A 16,235-nucleotide genomic window follows, 5' to 3' on the forward strand; every position below is an offset into this window, starting at 1 on the left:
GGCCAGGCACTATATTATGGGCCCTACATGTCATTTAATCTTCACGACCACCTATAAGGTAGATATTATTAAGGAAGTTATGTGTACAAATGAGGGAAGTGAAGCTCAGGGAAGCTGAGGAAGTCAGGCTCTGCATTATATGATGTGGCAGTGAAGCGTGGAAAAATTGGAGTTCTACATCCTGCATTCCGGTCCTGGCCAATTGCATCCCTGACTGGCTGTGGAAATGGGGACTTTTAATCGAGTGACTAGATTCTAGTCTACTGATACCATGCTCCAGTTTCTTTCCAAAGCACCACGCTACTTCTCTGTTAAACTAGATATTAACTGGAAACAATAATAGGGGACAGAGAGTTTGAAGGGAAGGAAGTATTCACCAAATGAATAGACTGGTTTACAGCTAAGACGATAAGAAAAGCCAACTAGAGGTCAAGTTTTGAGTTAACCCCAGTAGCCACCTCCTTTCTTCTCCACTCCAGGCTAAATCCTTTGCACAGTTGAAACAGTGCTGGTGGCTTCCAGCCTGGTTTATGGCTGACTTTCCCACTCTTAGTTCCTAACAAATTTTCCCCATATTCTGCTTGCTACCCTGAGCAGAGACCACAGCTTGTTTCCTGTACTGAAAATAGCTCAGAGACCTGAGTATGAAATGTATTTACCCCAGTTTCAGTTGAGACTGCAATGTCTCAGTTGCTCAGTTTCTCACCCCTGTCATTCTTGACCTCTCTGATCGTCTACATTCTCATTCCAAAACTCACTCCCACTCAGGCACCTCCTGCCCCCTTCCCAAAGACCCTTTTGACTGAGCCCTCCCAAACCTAACATTTTAGTCAATAAACTCCCCTAAACCTCAGCCTGTTCAGCAAGCCCTCCCTCCATTTCCTGCTGTGGCTGAGAAGAAGCCATGCCCCAGAATACCACTTCCCCCTCAGCTCTCTCTGGTGGTGGCTGCTCATTCCCCCACACGCCACACATCTACAGGACAGGGTCGGGGGTGGGTAGAGAACTTGCAATATATTTACCTGCATTGCACCAAACCTTGAATTCTCATTCTCATATGAAAACCACTTGCCATCTGGCCAAACCACCACAGGGCCTCCCTTGGTGGTATAATTAACTCAGCTCCTGCCTGGTCATATGTTTCAGTCCAGGCCTGGCTCCCGTTACATTTTAAACCCTTGAGGGCAGGGCTTATGCCTTATTCAGGTACTCAGGTTTGTGTTTCTGTTGCCTAACACGTTACCTGGCACCAAATGCTTATTCAGGGAAATTTATGGAATGAATAAATGAATGAATGAATGAACAAGTAATATATAATTAGTGGGAGCTAGAAATGGTCCAGTGGAGGGGCCTAGGTGAAAAACTCTGGGTGAACTTTCAGCTTCTCCAGAGCACAGACTTCTGAATCAGATGGTCCTGGGTTCAGATCCCCGTTCTACACCATACTAGCTCTAAGTACCTGGGACAAGTTCCTTCACTTACTGCTCAAGGATGTCCTGAGGAGGACGTTAAATCATATACATCCCTGTTCTTGTATGTCTGGCGAGGAATAAGTGCCCAATAGTCACTAGTTCTTCTCCCTTCACTCCTTTCTCCCAGCTAAAAGCTGTCCCCTGCCACAGTCTTGCTGTCCCCTGAGAGACAGTGAACTCAAGGTCTCGGCTCAGTCCAAGGGAGGCGAGTAGGACCTTCTGGGCGGAGCATGTTTACATGCCCTGTGCCTGAGCCACCTGACAGGGACTTGGCGCACCCATCTGGGGGTAAGAGCCAGAACATCCTCGGTCAAGGTTTATGAATGGAACTGAACTTCATGAATGTGTCAATGCTCCCCTGAGACCAGACTGAGCCAGAGGGAGCCTTGCTAATGGACACTGTGCCAGAAGGCAGGGCTCCAGCCCCTCATGCTGCTTCATTCCAGCCCTCGTCTGGGCTGCTGGTCTGTATTGGTGTTTTGACTCCCCAGCCTCACCTCACGTACTAACTTTCCACATGTCTGGAGCTTAAAGGAGAGGAGGAACTTCTTTGCAGTTGATCACTTGGGCCAGGGGCTTTCCCTCTTCTTTAGCTGGAGAGCCCTTTATTCAAACAAAAACCTTAAGTGGGAGCTGAAGTGGGGCCACTCTGGCTGAGGAGGACAGGGACCTGCATTGAACACAACTGAACTAGAGACACCACCTGGCATCCAAACAGAATTTCTGCCCTCCTGTTCCTACTCCATCGGCAGCCTGGCTCTTTTACCTTTTTTTTTAATTGAGATGTAATTCACATACTATAAAATTCACTATTTTAAAGTGTAAAATTTAGCGGTTTTTAGTGCATTCACAAGGTTGTGCAACCATCACCGCTATCTAATTCCAGAACATTTTCATCATGACAAAAGGAAACCTCGTACCCTTTAGCAGTCACTCCCAATTCCTTCCTCCATCCAGCTCGTAGCAACCACTAATTTACTTTCTGTCTGTATGGATTTGCCTATTCTGGACATTTAATCTAAATGAAATCATACAATATGTGGTCTTTTGTATCTAGTTTCTTTCACTTAGCATAATGTTTCCAGGGTTCATCCATGTTGCAGCATATATCAATACTTCCTTGCTTTTTATGGCTGAATAATATTCCATTGTATGTATACATCATATTTTATTTATCCATTCATCAGTTGATGGACATTTGGGTTGTTTCCACTTTTTGGCTATAATAATGCTGCTATGAACATTTCTGTAGAAGTTTTTGTGTGGACATAAATTTTCAATTCTTTTGGATATACCTAGGAGTAAAATTTCTGGATTATATGGTAACTCTATGTTTAACTTATTGAGGAACTGTTTCCCACCATGGCTACACTATTTTACGTTCCCATTAGCAATGTATGAGGGTTCTAATTTGTCCTCACTCTCGCTAACACTTGTTATTTTCAGATTAAAAAAAAAAGTTATAGCTATCTTTGTGAGTATGAAGTGGTATCTCATTGTGGGTTTGGTTTGCATTTCCCTAAGGACTAATGATGTTGAGTATCTATTTATGTGCCTATTGGCCATTTGTATATTTTCTTTGAAGAAATGCTGATTTAAATCCTCTGCCCTTTTAAAAGTTGTGCTATTTATCTTTTTTATTATTGAGCTGTAGGAGTCCTTTATGCATTGTGGATATTAAGCCCCTTATCAGATATATGATTTGCAAAACTTTTCTCCCATATTGTGGGATGTCATTTCACTTTATTTATGGTGTCCTTTGAAGCATACAAGTTTTTAATTTAGAAGAAGTCCAATTTTTCTTTGACTGCTTGTGCTTTTTTGTTATCATATCTAAGAAACTTAATCCAAGGTCATAAAGATTTATCCCTCTGTTATCTTCTAAGAGTTTTATAGTTTTAGCTCTTAAATTTAGGTCTTTGATCTATTTTGGGTTAACTTTTGTATAAGATGTGAGGTGGTGGTTCAAATTCATTCTTTTGCATGTTAATACCCAGTTGCCCAAGAACCATTTCCTGAGGACTATTCTTTCCCCCAATGAATGATCTGGTACCTTGTCAAAGTCCACCTACTGTAAATGTAAGGGTTTATTTGTGGGCTCTTAATTCTATTCTCTCAATCTTGTGTCTATTGTTATGCTGGTATCACACTGTCTTGATTACTGTAGCTTTGTAGTAAGTTTTGAAATCAGGAAATGTAAGTCCTCCAACTTTGTTCTTCTTTTTCAAGGTTGTTTTGGCTATTCTGGGTCTCTTGCATTTCTGTATGAATTTTAGGATTGGCTGGTCCATTTCTGCAAAAAAAGGCAGTTGGACTTTTGATAGGGATTGCATGGAATCTGTAGATCAATTTCAGGAGTATTGCCATCTTAAGAATATGGCGTATTCCAATCCATGAACACAGTATATCTTTGCATTTATTAAGGTCTTTTTAAATTCTTTTCAACAATGTGTTGTAGTTTTCTGGGTGTAAATCTTACACTTCTTTGGTTAAATTTGTTTCTAAGTATTTTTAGGGGGATGCTATTGTAAGTGGAATTGTTTTCTTAATTTCATTTTTGGATTGTTCATTGCTAATATATAGAAATAAAACTGACTTGTTATATTAATCTTATACCCACAACCTTACTGAATTTGCTTATTACCTCTAGCAGTTTTGTGTGTGTGTGGATTTTTTAGTGTTTTCTATATATGAGATCATGTTGTCTGCAAATAGACATAGTTTTACTTCTTCTTTCCCAGTATGGATGCTTTTTCTTTTATATTCTTGCTTAATTGCCCTGGATAGAACTTTCAATACAATGTTGAATAGAAGTGGCCCTGTTTTGTACTTTGCAGGTAGTTTTCTACATATTCGTGGTCTAGGGGCCAGGAATCAAGAGACTTGGCAACAATATTTGATTTGCCATCTCTGTCAATGAGATGGCATAGCTAGCAAGGAAAGCCGTGCAAATCAATTAATATGTTTGCGTTTGCTTTTACTTTCAGCCTTTATTTCTACTACACTTTTTTTTTTTTTGAGGAAGATTAGCCCTGAGCTAACATCCGCCGCCAATCCTCCTCTTTTTGCTGAGAAAGATTGGCCCTGAGCTAAAATCTGCGCCCACCTTCCTCTACTTTGTATGTGGGACACCTGCCACAGCACGGCTTGATAAACAGTTCCGCACCTGGGATCCGAACCGGCGAACCCCAGGCCTCAGAAGCAACTGCACAAACTGCTATGCCACCGGGCTGGCCCTCTACTACATGTTTTAACCAGGACAACTGATTTTTCTCTCTTCTTCAACATGAAGCAAAGAGAATGAATTAGGGAATGAGATAAACCTGGACTCGAATTCCAATTCTGTATTGTAATTCTCAAATTTCAGTTCTATAGACCACGTGACATTGTCACCTCACCTCTCTGAACCTCAGCTTCCTCATTTGCAAACTGGAGATGACACTAACTGCTTCATAGGATTATTGAGAGGATCAAAGAAGATAATGAATGGAAAGCACCTACCACAATGCATGGCACTTAGAAAGGGCTCAAAAAATGCCCAATCCCATTGACTTCCTCTCCAACCCTGAACAAGCCTCCTTTATCTGTAGGTTGGAGAAAATAACCAATTTTAAAAAGACTTTTCTAATACCTGGAGTGGTTTAATAAAGGAAGGGTTTTGGGAAGTAGTGAGCTCCAGGCTCCAGGGCTGTTCAAGCATATTTGAGATGATGAAAAGGTCAGGTCCGGTGACTTTTGTGGTTCCTTAGAGTCTATTAAGTTATGTGAAAATATTTATTGACTTATGTGGTATACAAAGTTTTTCAGCAACTATTCATTGAGTACCTACCATGTGCCAGACCCTGTGCTGGGTGATGGGAAGACAAGGGTGAGCCAGAGAAGCAGGGTTCCTGTCCTCATGGAGTTCACGGTCTTGAAGTGAGACTAACAATAAAAAGAAAACAAACCAAAATGAAAGAATAAGATAGTTACAAATCGTGATGAGAGTTGTAGAATAAATAAGTAACATGAGATAAAGCACCTAGGGGAGGCAATTTTAGGAAAAGTGGAAAGGGACAGCCTCTCTGACATAGTGACATTTGAGCTGAGAACTTGTGGTGGTTTTAAACATGGCCACAAATTCTTTAGCATTTCACCCATTAAGAGGTGGGGTCTATGTCCCCCCATTTTGAATACGAGTGGGCTTGTGACAACTTTGACCAATAGAGAACTAGAGAATTGATGCCATGTTACTTCCAGACTAGGGCATAAAAAGTCGTGCAGTTTTTACCTTTCTTGCTGGAGCTCTCTCTGGGAGCCCGCAGCTGTCATATAAGAAGCCTGACTACCCTGAGGCCGCCATGTTGGAGAGGTGCTCCAACACCACCATGTGTAGGCGCTCTGGTTGACTGTCTCAGCTAAGACCAGCTTTCCACTGTTCCTGCTAGGGAGCCAGACACGTGAGTAAAAAAGCCTCCAGGTGATTCCAGCCACCAGCCATTTGAGTCACCCCCATCTATTTGAGTCTTGCTAGCTGAGGCTCCAGACACCACAGACCAGAGACAAACCATTTCCACTATTATTTTTCTGAATTCCTGACCCACAGAATTCATGAGCATAATAAAACGGTTGTTTCCTTTTTTTAAATTGAGACATAATTGACATATAACATTATATTAGTTTCAGATGTACAACATAATGATTTGATATTTGTATATATTGTGAGTGATCACCACAATGTCTAGTTAACATCCATCACCACATACAGTTATAAATTTCCTTTTTTTTTTTTTTTTGAGGAAGATTAGCCCTGAGCTAACTACTGCCAGTCCTCCTCTTTTTTTGCTGAGGGAGCCTGGCCCTAAGCTAACATCCGTGCCCATCTTCCTCTATTTTATACGTGGGATGCCTACCACAGCATGGCATGCCAAGTGGTGCCATGTCTGCACCCAGGATCCGAACCCGCAAAGCCCAGGCCGCCGAGAAGTGGAACGTGCCAACTTAACCTCTGCGCCACCGGGCCGGCCCCACAAATTTCTTTTTCTTGTGGTGAGAACTTTCAGGATCTACTCTCTTAGCAACTTTCAAATATACAACATATTATTATTAACCATAGTCACTATGCTGTACATTACATCCCCAGGGCTTATTTATTTTATAACCAAAAGTTTGTACCTTTTGACTCCCTTTATCCATTTCACCCACCCCCCACCACCCGCCTCTGGCAACCACCAATCTGTTCTCTGTATCTATTACTTCAGTTTTTTAAGGGTTTTTTAGATTTCGCATATAAGTGAGATCATGTGATATTTGTCTTTCTCTGTCTGACTTATTTCGTATAGCATAATGCCCTCATGGTCCATCCATGTTGTCGCAAATGGCAAGATTTCCTTCTTTTTTATGGACTGAATAATATTGTATATATACCACATTTGCTTTATCCATTCATTCATCGATGGACACTTAGGTTGCTTCCATGTCTTGACTATTATAAATAATGCTGCAATGACTATTGGGGGGAGTACATATATCTTTTCAAGTTAGTATTTTCATTTCCTTTGGATAAATACCCAGAAGTGGAATTGCTGGATCATATGCTAGTTCTGTCTTTAAGTTTTTGAGGAACCTCCATCCTGTTTTCCGTAGTTGCTGCACCAGTTCACATTCCCACGAACAGTGCACACAGGTTCTCTTTTCTCCACATCCTTGCCAACACTTGTTGTGCAATGGTTGTTTCTTTGTGCCACTAATTTTAGGGTGATTTGATACCCAGCAATCGATAACTATAACAGCAACAGGTAAGTTTCTTTTCCTTTCCTTTCCCAATTCTGAATCTCCCTCCTGCAAGTATAAATGACCTAAAGATTGTAAAGAGAAGGAGGAAAAGGAAGGCAATAAAGAGAAAGCAGAGCAGGAGGAGATGGCAAAGCTGGAGGAAGAGGTTGAGGAGGAGCTTGAGGAGGAAGTGAAAGAGCATGAGGAGAAGAAATAGGAGAAACAGAAGTAAGTCTCCACGATACTAAAGTAATGTGTGCGTATGTGGGAGAAGACACGTAGATTGTCTTCTTGAGGTTGTAGCTGGTGGGAAATCTTGAGGATGGGGAACCTGTTTCATTTGTTTCTGGATCCCTAATATTTAGCACAGAGCAAAAGGCCTTTGTACTTGCAAGCTGGGACTGTTAACTGGAGCATCTACACATGGCATCTCCAGCATGGTGGCCTCAGGGTAATCAGACTTCATACATAGCTGCTCAAAGCTCCCAGAAAGTATTCCGATGAGCAAAGTAGAAGCTGCATGGCCTTTTATGACCTAGCCTCAGAGGTCATATAGTATCACTTCCATCATTTTCTATTGGTCAAAGCAGTCACAAACCCCCCATATTCAAGGGGAGGAGATGTAGACCCTACCTCTTCATGAAAGGGATGTCAAAGAATTTATTGCCATACTTTAAAACCACCACAGTTGCATGGTTAAGAAGCTTTGAGGGAGAGGAAGAAGCCTGAAAACTGAAAGCTAGGAGATTTGGAGACTTTTCAATTCCTACCTTCTCTTCTAGCCATCCTGTCTGGTAGAGGGAGAGATGCTGCTAAAGTGATAGGGGAAGACCAACAGCTCTACGTTGGATCTGTTTAGTTTGAAATGCCTATTAGCTATCTGAAAGGGGCCGTCAAATAGACAATAGTATTTGTAAGTCTGGAGTTCAGAGGCCTTGTCTGGGCTGGAGATAGAAACTTGGAAACCAAGAGTATTATTCACCTGACATTTATTAAAGATGGTGGGACAGATTTTATTCAAGACTATTACAATAGGGGAGAGAGTCTGAGCACCACTGTGAGGGCAGGTAGAGATTTATAGCTAATAAGTAGAGTGAGGAGGTTAGTTAACAAAATTACTAAGAGGAGACACCAAGGGTAGGAGGATTCTTACTAAACTGGCCTAACAGGATTCTTGCTAAAGTTAAGCCCAGAATTAGACAACAAGAGTGAGGGATAGGGGCTGGCCCCGTGGCTGAGTGGTTAAGGAGCCGCAGGCGGCCCAGTGTTTCGTTGGTTCGAGTCCTGGGCGTGGACATGGCACTGCTCATCAAACCACGCTGAGGCAGCGGCCCACATGCCACAACTAGAAGGACCCACAACGAATAATATACAACTATGTACCCAGGGGCTTTGGGAAGAAAAAGGAAAAAAATAAAATCTTTAAAAAAAAAAAAAAGAGTGAGGGATAAAGGCTTGATCAGCTGTTAAGGGTGAAGGATTCTCACTAAACTGACTTAGCAGAATTCTTGCTAAAACTGACAAGGCTGGGCCCAAGGATGAGACCTAGTGGAAAGAGGGCTCAGAGAAGCCTGTCTAAAGTTTAGTCAAGGAGAAAGTCTTTGTCAGCCATCAGGTGTTCAAAACCACTGGAAGTGGATGAGATCACCAAAGGAGTGAGAAGACAAGGGGGCGGAAAATGGAGTCCTGAGTCACTCAACATTTGGAGTTTGGCTTGATAAAGAGAAGCTAACAAAGGAGACTGAGAAAGATCAGCCAATGGGGTAGAAGACAACAGGGAGAGTGGCATGTTACCAAAGCTAAGAAAAGAAAGTGTTTCGAGAAGGAAATGGTTAACCATGTTGAAAGCTTCCTAGAGGTCAAATAAGATGAGGACGAAGAAGTTAATTTGGCAGACTAAAGGTCACTGGTAGCTTTGACAAGAGCAGTTTCAATGGAGTGAAGAGATTAAAAGACTGGTGGGAGCGTGCTGAGATGATGAAAGGTTAAGAAGCAGAGAAAGCAAATTTGGACAACCTTTCCCTAAGTTTTGCTATGAGTAGGATTAAGAGGAATGGCCTCTGAAGAGAGATTTGGTGTCAAGGGAGGGTTTTGCTTGTGTGTGTGTGTTCTAAGATGAGAGATACTAAGGCATGTGTGTTTCGTGATGGAAATGATCCAGTAGAGAAGAAGTTGAAGATGCAGCAGAGAGAAGTAATTTGATTCTTGAGAAGGCAGAAAGATGTGTGATATAGTGCAGACCCAGGTGAGAAAGCAGAGAATATGGCTCCTGATGCAGTTCAGAAAAGTTGGTAGATTAGGTTAGGTGGGAGGAAGAGGAATCTGAATGCTTCCATTTTCTCAATGAATTATAAATTGAGGTCATGTGAGAATGAAGCGGGGGGAGTACATTGGAGGTTTGAAAGGAGAAGAAAAGGTTGTATTGGACAGTGGGAAAACAAAACTACTGGGGAGTATAGCAGGATCGCTGGGCAGCACTGAGTGCTCATTTAAGGTTTGTAGGCAGAAATTTGGTTGAGGCAGCACAGTTGTGTGATTTTCTCTAGCTGTGTCCAACTGCTCAGATGCAGACACAGACTACTCAGGTAATTGGGTTTAGGAGGACTTGGAGTTTTGTCAGTGAGTGTAATGAAGAGAAAGTGACAAGAGAATTAAGAATATTTACCATATGGTAATTACAATGATGTACCATGGAATCTAGACTGGCAAAGGAAAAAATGAGAACATGAGGAGGGTGGGATGATTAGTGAAAAGTGATGATGTTGGGGGATTAGAGGACTCCATGAGGTTCTGATTCAACACTAGGAGATTTATTCATATCATTCCCAGCAGTAGCAGAATAAATGAGAAAAATAATACACTTATCCCAATAGATGCTGAAAAAACATTTAGTAAAATCCCACACTCATTCCTGTTAACACACTTGTGCAGACACACATACACACACACAAACACAATTATTTAGTAAGCTGGGAATAGAAAGGAATTTTCTAAATGAGTTAATAAATATAACTAAATGAGTTAATATATATAAAGCGCTTTTTTTTTTTTTTTTAAGGAAGATTAGCCCTGAGCTAACTGCTGCCAAGCCTCCTCTTTTTGCTGAGGAGGACTGGCCCTGAGCTAACGTCCATGCCCATCTTCCTCTACTTTATATGTTGGATGCCTACCACAGCATGGCTTGCCAAGCGGAGGCGTGTTTGCACCCAGGATCCAAACCAGCGAACCCCGGGTCACCAAAGCAGAACGTGCGAACTTACCTGCCGCGCCTGGCCCGCCCCATATAGAGCACTTTCAGCAGTAACTAGCACAAAGTAAACATATAACTTTTGCAATTGTTGTTGTTATTATCTTTTCATAATGTAATAATATCTACCAGAAACCAAAGGCAAACATTGTGCTTGTAGTGGAGGCTCCCCATAGGGAGATGCCCACGCTATGACCTCCATAAGGGCAATCATCCAGAGCTAAATAAATACGTACAGATGTGTTCTATTAAATTAAATCCTTCATATTAAATACAGATGTATTCTGTTAAGTTGAACAAGTTACTGTAATGTGTACAAGCTTTGCTACCAATGCAAGGAAGGGGTATAAAGAGTAACTGAGAAAGTATTTGGGCGGTTCCTTAGTCTCCATGAAACTCACCTCATGTAAACTGTTAACCCTTGGTCCCCTGATCAGGACATTTCTATGGAGCTAAGGGAGATCAGCTACAGAATATCCCTTCCATGATGGCTTACTGTCTGTTGAATGAAGTAACTCTGAGTAAACAATTTGTTTAGATAATACATTCGTGCTTCTGATAATTGTGAGTCTATCCGCCAAATAACCTGTTACAACAAAATGACAGACTGCAAACCCACTAAAATAAAGAACAAGGAATCATGCCAATTATCATCTCTACTAGTCAACGTCATATTGGAGTAGGTAACTATTGCTGAGAGACAAGAAAAAGAGATGAGGTATAAATATCAGAAAAACACAATGTAAGCATTTTTTGAAGATGAAAGATACTGACTAGAAAATCTAAGTGAACCAACTGAAAAATTATTGGAATGGATAAGAGAGCTAATAAAATTGCTGTATAGAAATCAATAGCTTTCCTCTAGACCAGTGATAACTTATTAGAATATGTCATGGACAAGAATCAATTCACAATTTCTGCAAAATCTATAAAGAACCAAGAAATAAACTTAACAAGAAATGTGACAGTCCTATGTGAATAAAATTATGAAGTTTTATTCTAAGATAGAGAAGAAAATACAGATAAAGACGTATGGGATTCCGCTTATTTTAAAGATGTCTTTCTACTCAAATTAATCTATTTTTTAAATGAGATTTGGCAAATTAACAAAAAATGTGGGAATAGCCAGAAATGTTGACCAAGTAAGAGGAAGGATTTACCCTATCAGATATCAAAATATGCTATAAAGCTGTAATTATTCAAATAGAACATTATTGGCTGAAAGACAGATGAACATTAAAAACAACATTAACAGAATAGAGGGTCCAAGACCAGATTCTCTCTCTCGCTCTTTCATCTATCTATCTATTGGAATTTAACACATGAAAAAGATGGCATTTCAAATTAGAAGGGAAAACAATGGCTATAACAAATGTTGTTGGGACAACTGGCTATCCATTTGGGGAAAATGATAGGTTCCAACCATTCTTCACACCATACACAAAAAATAAATTCCAGTTTGTTTTTGGATAAATTCCAAAAATGAAGTAATAGTAGAAAATATAAAATATTTCCGAATTGTGGTGTGGGGGTTAAGAAAGAGATCCTTAAACCAGACATAAAATTCAGAAACCATAAAGAAAAGGACTGAGAGATTTAATGTCATGAAAAATTAAAACTTCCCACAAAAACCACCATAAAATTAACTATAAAGAGCTCCTTCAAACCCGTAAGTAAAAGGCTAAGAATCCAGTAGAAAAATTAGCAATTCACAAAAGAAATACAAATGCTAACAGATGTGAAAAAGTGTGCAATCATGAGTAATCAGGAAAGCAAAGTACAAAAATGAGATATTTTTTAAATTTATCACTTGAAAAAATATTTTTAAAGTCAATTACATCCAGTTGGTAAGAGTGAAGGAAATTAGTACTCTCAAGCATTATCGGTAGAATTGTAAATTGGGACAAGTTTTTTGGAAGATAGCCCGTCTATCAAAAATTTAATTGTGGCTTCTCTTGAACTCTTAACTCCATTCTTGGTCTCTGTTCTTGAGAAACTTGAACTTCTGTCCACACATAACATATACAAGGATGTTTGTTCATTACAGCATTGATTGCAATAGGAAAAATAGAAACGACCTTAACATTCGTCAAAGAGAATGGTTTAAAAAAGTAGGTTATAGTCATACTGTGGAATGATAAGTAACAGTTAAAATGCATGAGATGCATCTACATGTACTGACATAGAAGGATCTCTAAAATATATTGTTAAGGTAAAAAAAATCCCGTTGTAGAATAAGATGCACAATAAATCTCATTGATATAAAATATGGTATATACTTGTATGTGTGCAACTATAAACTCGTAGAATAAGATCAGAGATTACACACAGAAAGTATTAATAGTAGTTACCTCTAACAAGAGAATTGGGAGGCAGCTAAGGAGGACTATTCATTTTATTCTATATATACTCCTGTTTTCATAGAATGTTTAAAATAAAGGTAATGTAGTCACATATTTTGCATCAAACTAAAATAAAGAGTAATAAAATGTAAGAGAATTAGTTATAGAAAGTTTGGAAAATAAAGAGAAACATCCCTTACAATCTCTCATCTAAAATCAGGACAGCAGTTTTATGAAGGGAGTACGTGCACATTATTAAATTCTCCCCATCTTTACGTCACAGAGTCTTACTCCCCCAAGGCAACCATTTTCAACTCTTTTGGGTGTTTCTTTGGATACTTACTGCCATATTTTGAAGTAATGTGCTTATAACAGTGTTTGATTAATTACTAACACTATCTAAAGACTATTGCGGAAGATGTGAATTTAACACTGTTAACCTATCCCCTTCCCTCCGTTTCCCCAATACAGCTATATCGCATTTTTTGTTAAAATTTTGCCTATTTCTTATTACATTAGTATAATTACCTACCTACTATGATTATACCTCCTTTGTTGTTTAAGTTTTTTGTTCTTCTTAGAGTTAATAATTGCTTTGTTTCTGTTCTCAGTCTTCAATGTCACTATTTCTTTTTTCCCCCAGCTTTATTGAGGTATAATTGACAAATAACATTGTAAGACATTGGAAGCATACGTCATGGTGAGGATTTTTGTATACCTTGTGGAAGGATTCCCACCATCTAGTTAATTAACGCAGCCATCACCCTCACTTATTTATCTTCTTTTTAATGAGAACATTTAAGTTCTACTCTCAGCAAATTTCAATTATATAATACAGTGTTATCAACCGTAGTCACCATGTTTTACATTGTCCTCAGAGCTTGTTCATCTTATAGCTGAAAGTTTGTACCCTTTTACCAACCTCTCCCGAATTCCCCCACCCCCCAGCCCCTGGAACCACTTTTGTACTCTCTGTTTCGGCGAGTTTGACTTTTTTTAGATTCCACATTTGAGTGATACCATGCAGTATTTATCTTTCTCTGTCTGCTTTATTTCACTTAGCATAATGCCCTCAAGTTGTGTTCAAGTTGTTGCAAATGGCAGGATTTTCTTTTTTCTCATGGCTGAATAACATTTTGTTGTGGGTATGTGTATATGTGTATATATATATGTGCATATGTGTGTATATATATATATACATATACACACACCCACATCTTCTTTTCTTTTCTTCCTTTTTTTTTTTTTGCTGAGGAAGAGTCACCCTTTTGCTGAGGAAGATTCACCCTGAGCTAATATCAGCTGCCAATCTTCCTCTTTTTTTTTTGTATGTGAGCCACCACCACAGCATGGCTGCTAACAGACGAGTGGTGTAGGTCCGTGTCTGGGCACCAAATCCAGGCTGCCAAAGTGTAGTGCGCTGAACTTAAGCATTAAGCTACCAGGCTGGCACACCACATCTTCTTTATACATTTGTCCTTGGATGAACACTTAGGTTGTTTTCATATCTTGGCTGTTGTGAATAATGCTGCAATGAACATAGGAGTGCAGCTATCTCTTTGATATCCTGTCTTCATTTCCTTTGGATATATACCCAGAAGTGGGATTACTGGATCATATAGTAGTTCTGTTTTTAATTTTTTGAGGAACCTCCATATTGTTTTTCATATTGGCTGTACCAATTTACATTCCCATCAATGAGGCATGAGGGTTTCCTTTTTTCCACGTCCTCGCCAACACTTATTATCTCTTGTCTTTCTGATGATAGCCGTTCTCACCGATGTGAGGTGATTTCTCACTATGGTTTTGATTTGCATTTCTCTGCAGATTACTGATGTTGAGCACCTTTTCATGTATCTCTTGGCCATTTGTATGTCTTCTTTGGAAAAAATGTCTATTCAATTCTTCTGCCCATTTTTTAATCGGATTGACATTTGGTTTTTTTTTTCCATTGAGCTGTATGAGTCAATGTGACTATTTCTTATTCCTCCCAACAGTCCAACATAGTTATAAAATATCTCTTTTTAAAAAATAACTTATTGAGGTGAATTTCACGTAACATAAAATTAGCCATCTTAAAGTGAACAATGCAGTGGCCTTTAGTACATTCACAATGTTAACAACACCTCTTAATACTATTCCCTCTTGGTCAAACATATCAGGTAATTATCAATTCAGTTTTTTTCTAGGAAGCAACTTCCTTGAAAGTCTCTGTCTTCCTGCCCCAATCTGGATATAAAATTCTGGGTTAGACATAATGTTCCTTCAGAACACTGACGGCATTTCTCCATTGTTTTCCAGTGTTACTGTTGAGAAAACCAATATCATTCTGATTCTTGAGCTATTTTCCTCTCTGAAACTTTTTGTAGAATCTTCTCTCTATCTCTGGTGTTCTGGAATTTCAAAATAATATTCCTGGTGGTGGCTTTTATTTTTTAAGTCACTGTGCACTCTGTGAACCCTTTTATTCTTTTTTTAAATTTTTAATCTTTTTTTTCCCCTCGTCCCCAAAGCTCCAGTGCATGGTTGTATATCCTAGTTGTATGTCATTCTGTTCTATGTGAGCTGCTGCCACAGCATGGCAACTGACAGATGGGTGGTGTGGTTCTGCCATTGGGAAGTGAACCTGGGCCGTCAAAGTGGTGAGTGCACCAAACTTTAACCATTAGGCAATCAGGACTGTCTCAGCACCCTTTGAGTCTAAAAATTCTGTTCTTAAGTTCTGAAATTTCTCTTGATAATTTCTTTTTTTTTCTTTTAAAGATTTTATTTTTTTCCTTTTTCTCCCCAAAGCCCCCTGGTACATAGTTGTATATTCTTCGTTGTGGGTCCTTCTAGTTAGTTGTGGCGTGTGGGACACTGCCTCAGCGTGGTTTGATGAGCAGTGCCATGTCCACACCCAGGATTCGAACCAATGAAACACTGGGCCGCCTGCAGTGGAGCACGCGAACTTAACCACTTGGCCAAGGGGCCGATAATTTCTTTGATAATTTGATAATTTCTTTGGTAATTTCTCTTTTTCCTCTTTCTGGATCTTCCATTAAATGAGTATTAAACTTGTTAGACTCATCTTCTTCATTTTCTTATATTTTCTTTTTTTTTCTCTTGAGGAAGATTAGCCCTGAGCTAACATCTGCTGCCAATCCTCCTCTTTTTGCTGAGGAAGACTGGCCCTGAGCTAACATCCGTACCGATCTTTCTCTACTTTATATGTGGGACACCTGCCACAGCATGGCTTGCCAAACGATGCCATGTCTGCACCAGGGATCTGAACTGGTGAACCCTGGGCCGCCAAAGCAGAACGTGGGCACTTAATCGCTGAGCCCACTGGGCCGGCCCCTCTATATTTTTTTGTTCTACTCGCTGGGAAATTTCCTCACCTGTATCTTCCAACACTTCTAATGAATTTGTTAAATTTCA

Source organism: Equus asinus, chromosome 5, assembly GCF_041296235.1.
Source record: "Equus asinus isolate D_3611 breed Donkey chromosome 5, EquAss-T2T_v2, whole genome shotgun sequence".
Taxonomy (NCBI): domain Eukaryota; kingdom Metazoa; phylum Chordata; class Mammalia; order Perissodactyla; family Equidae; genus Equus; species Equus asinus.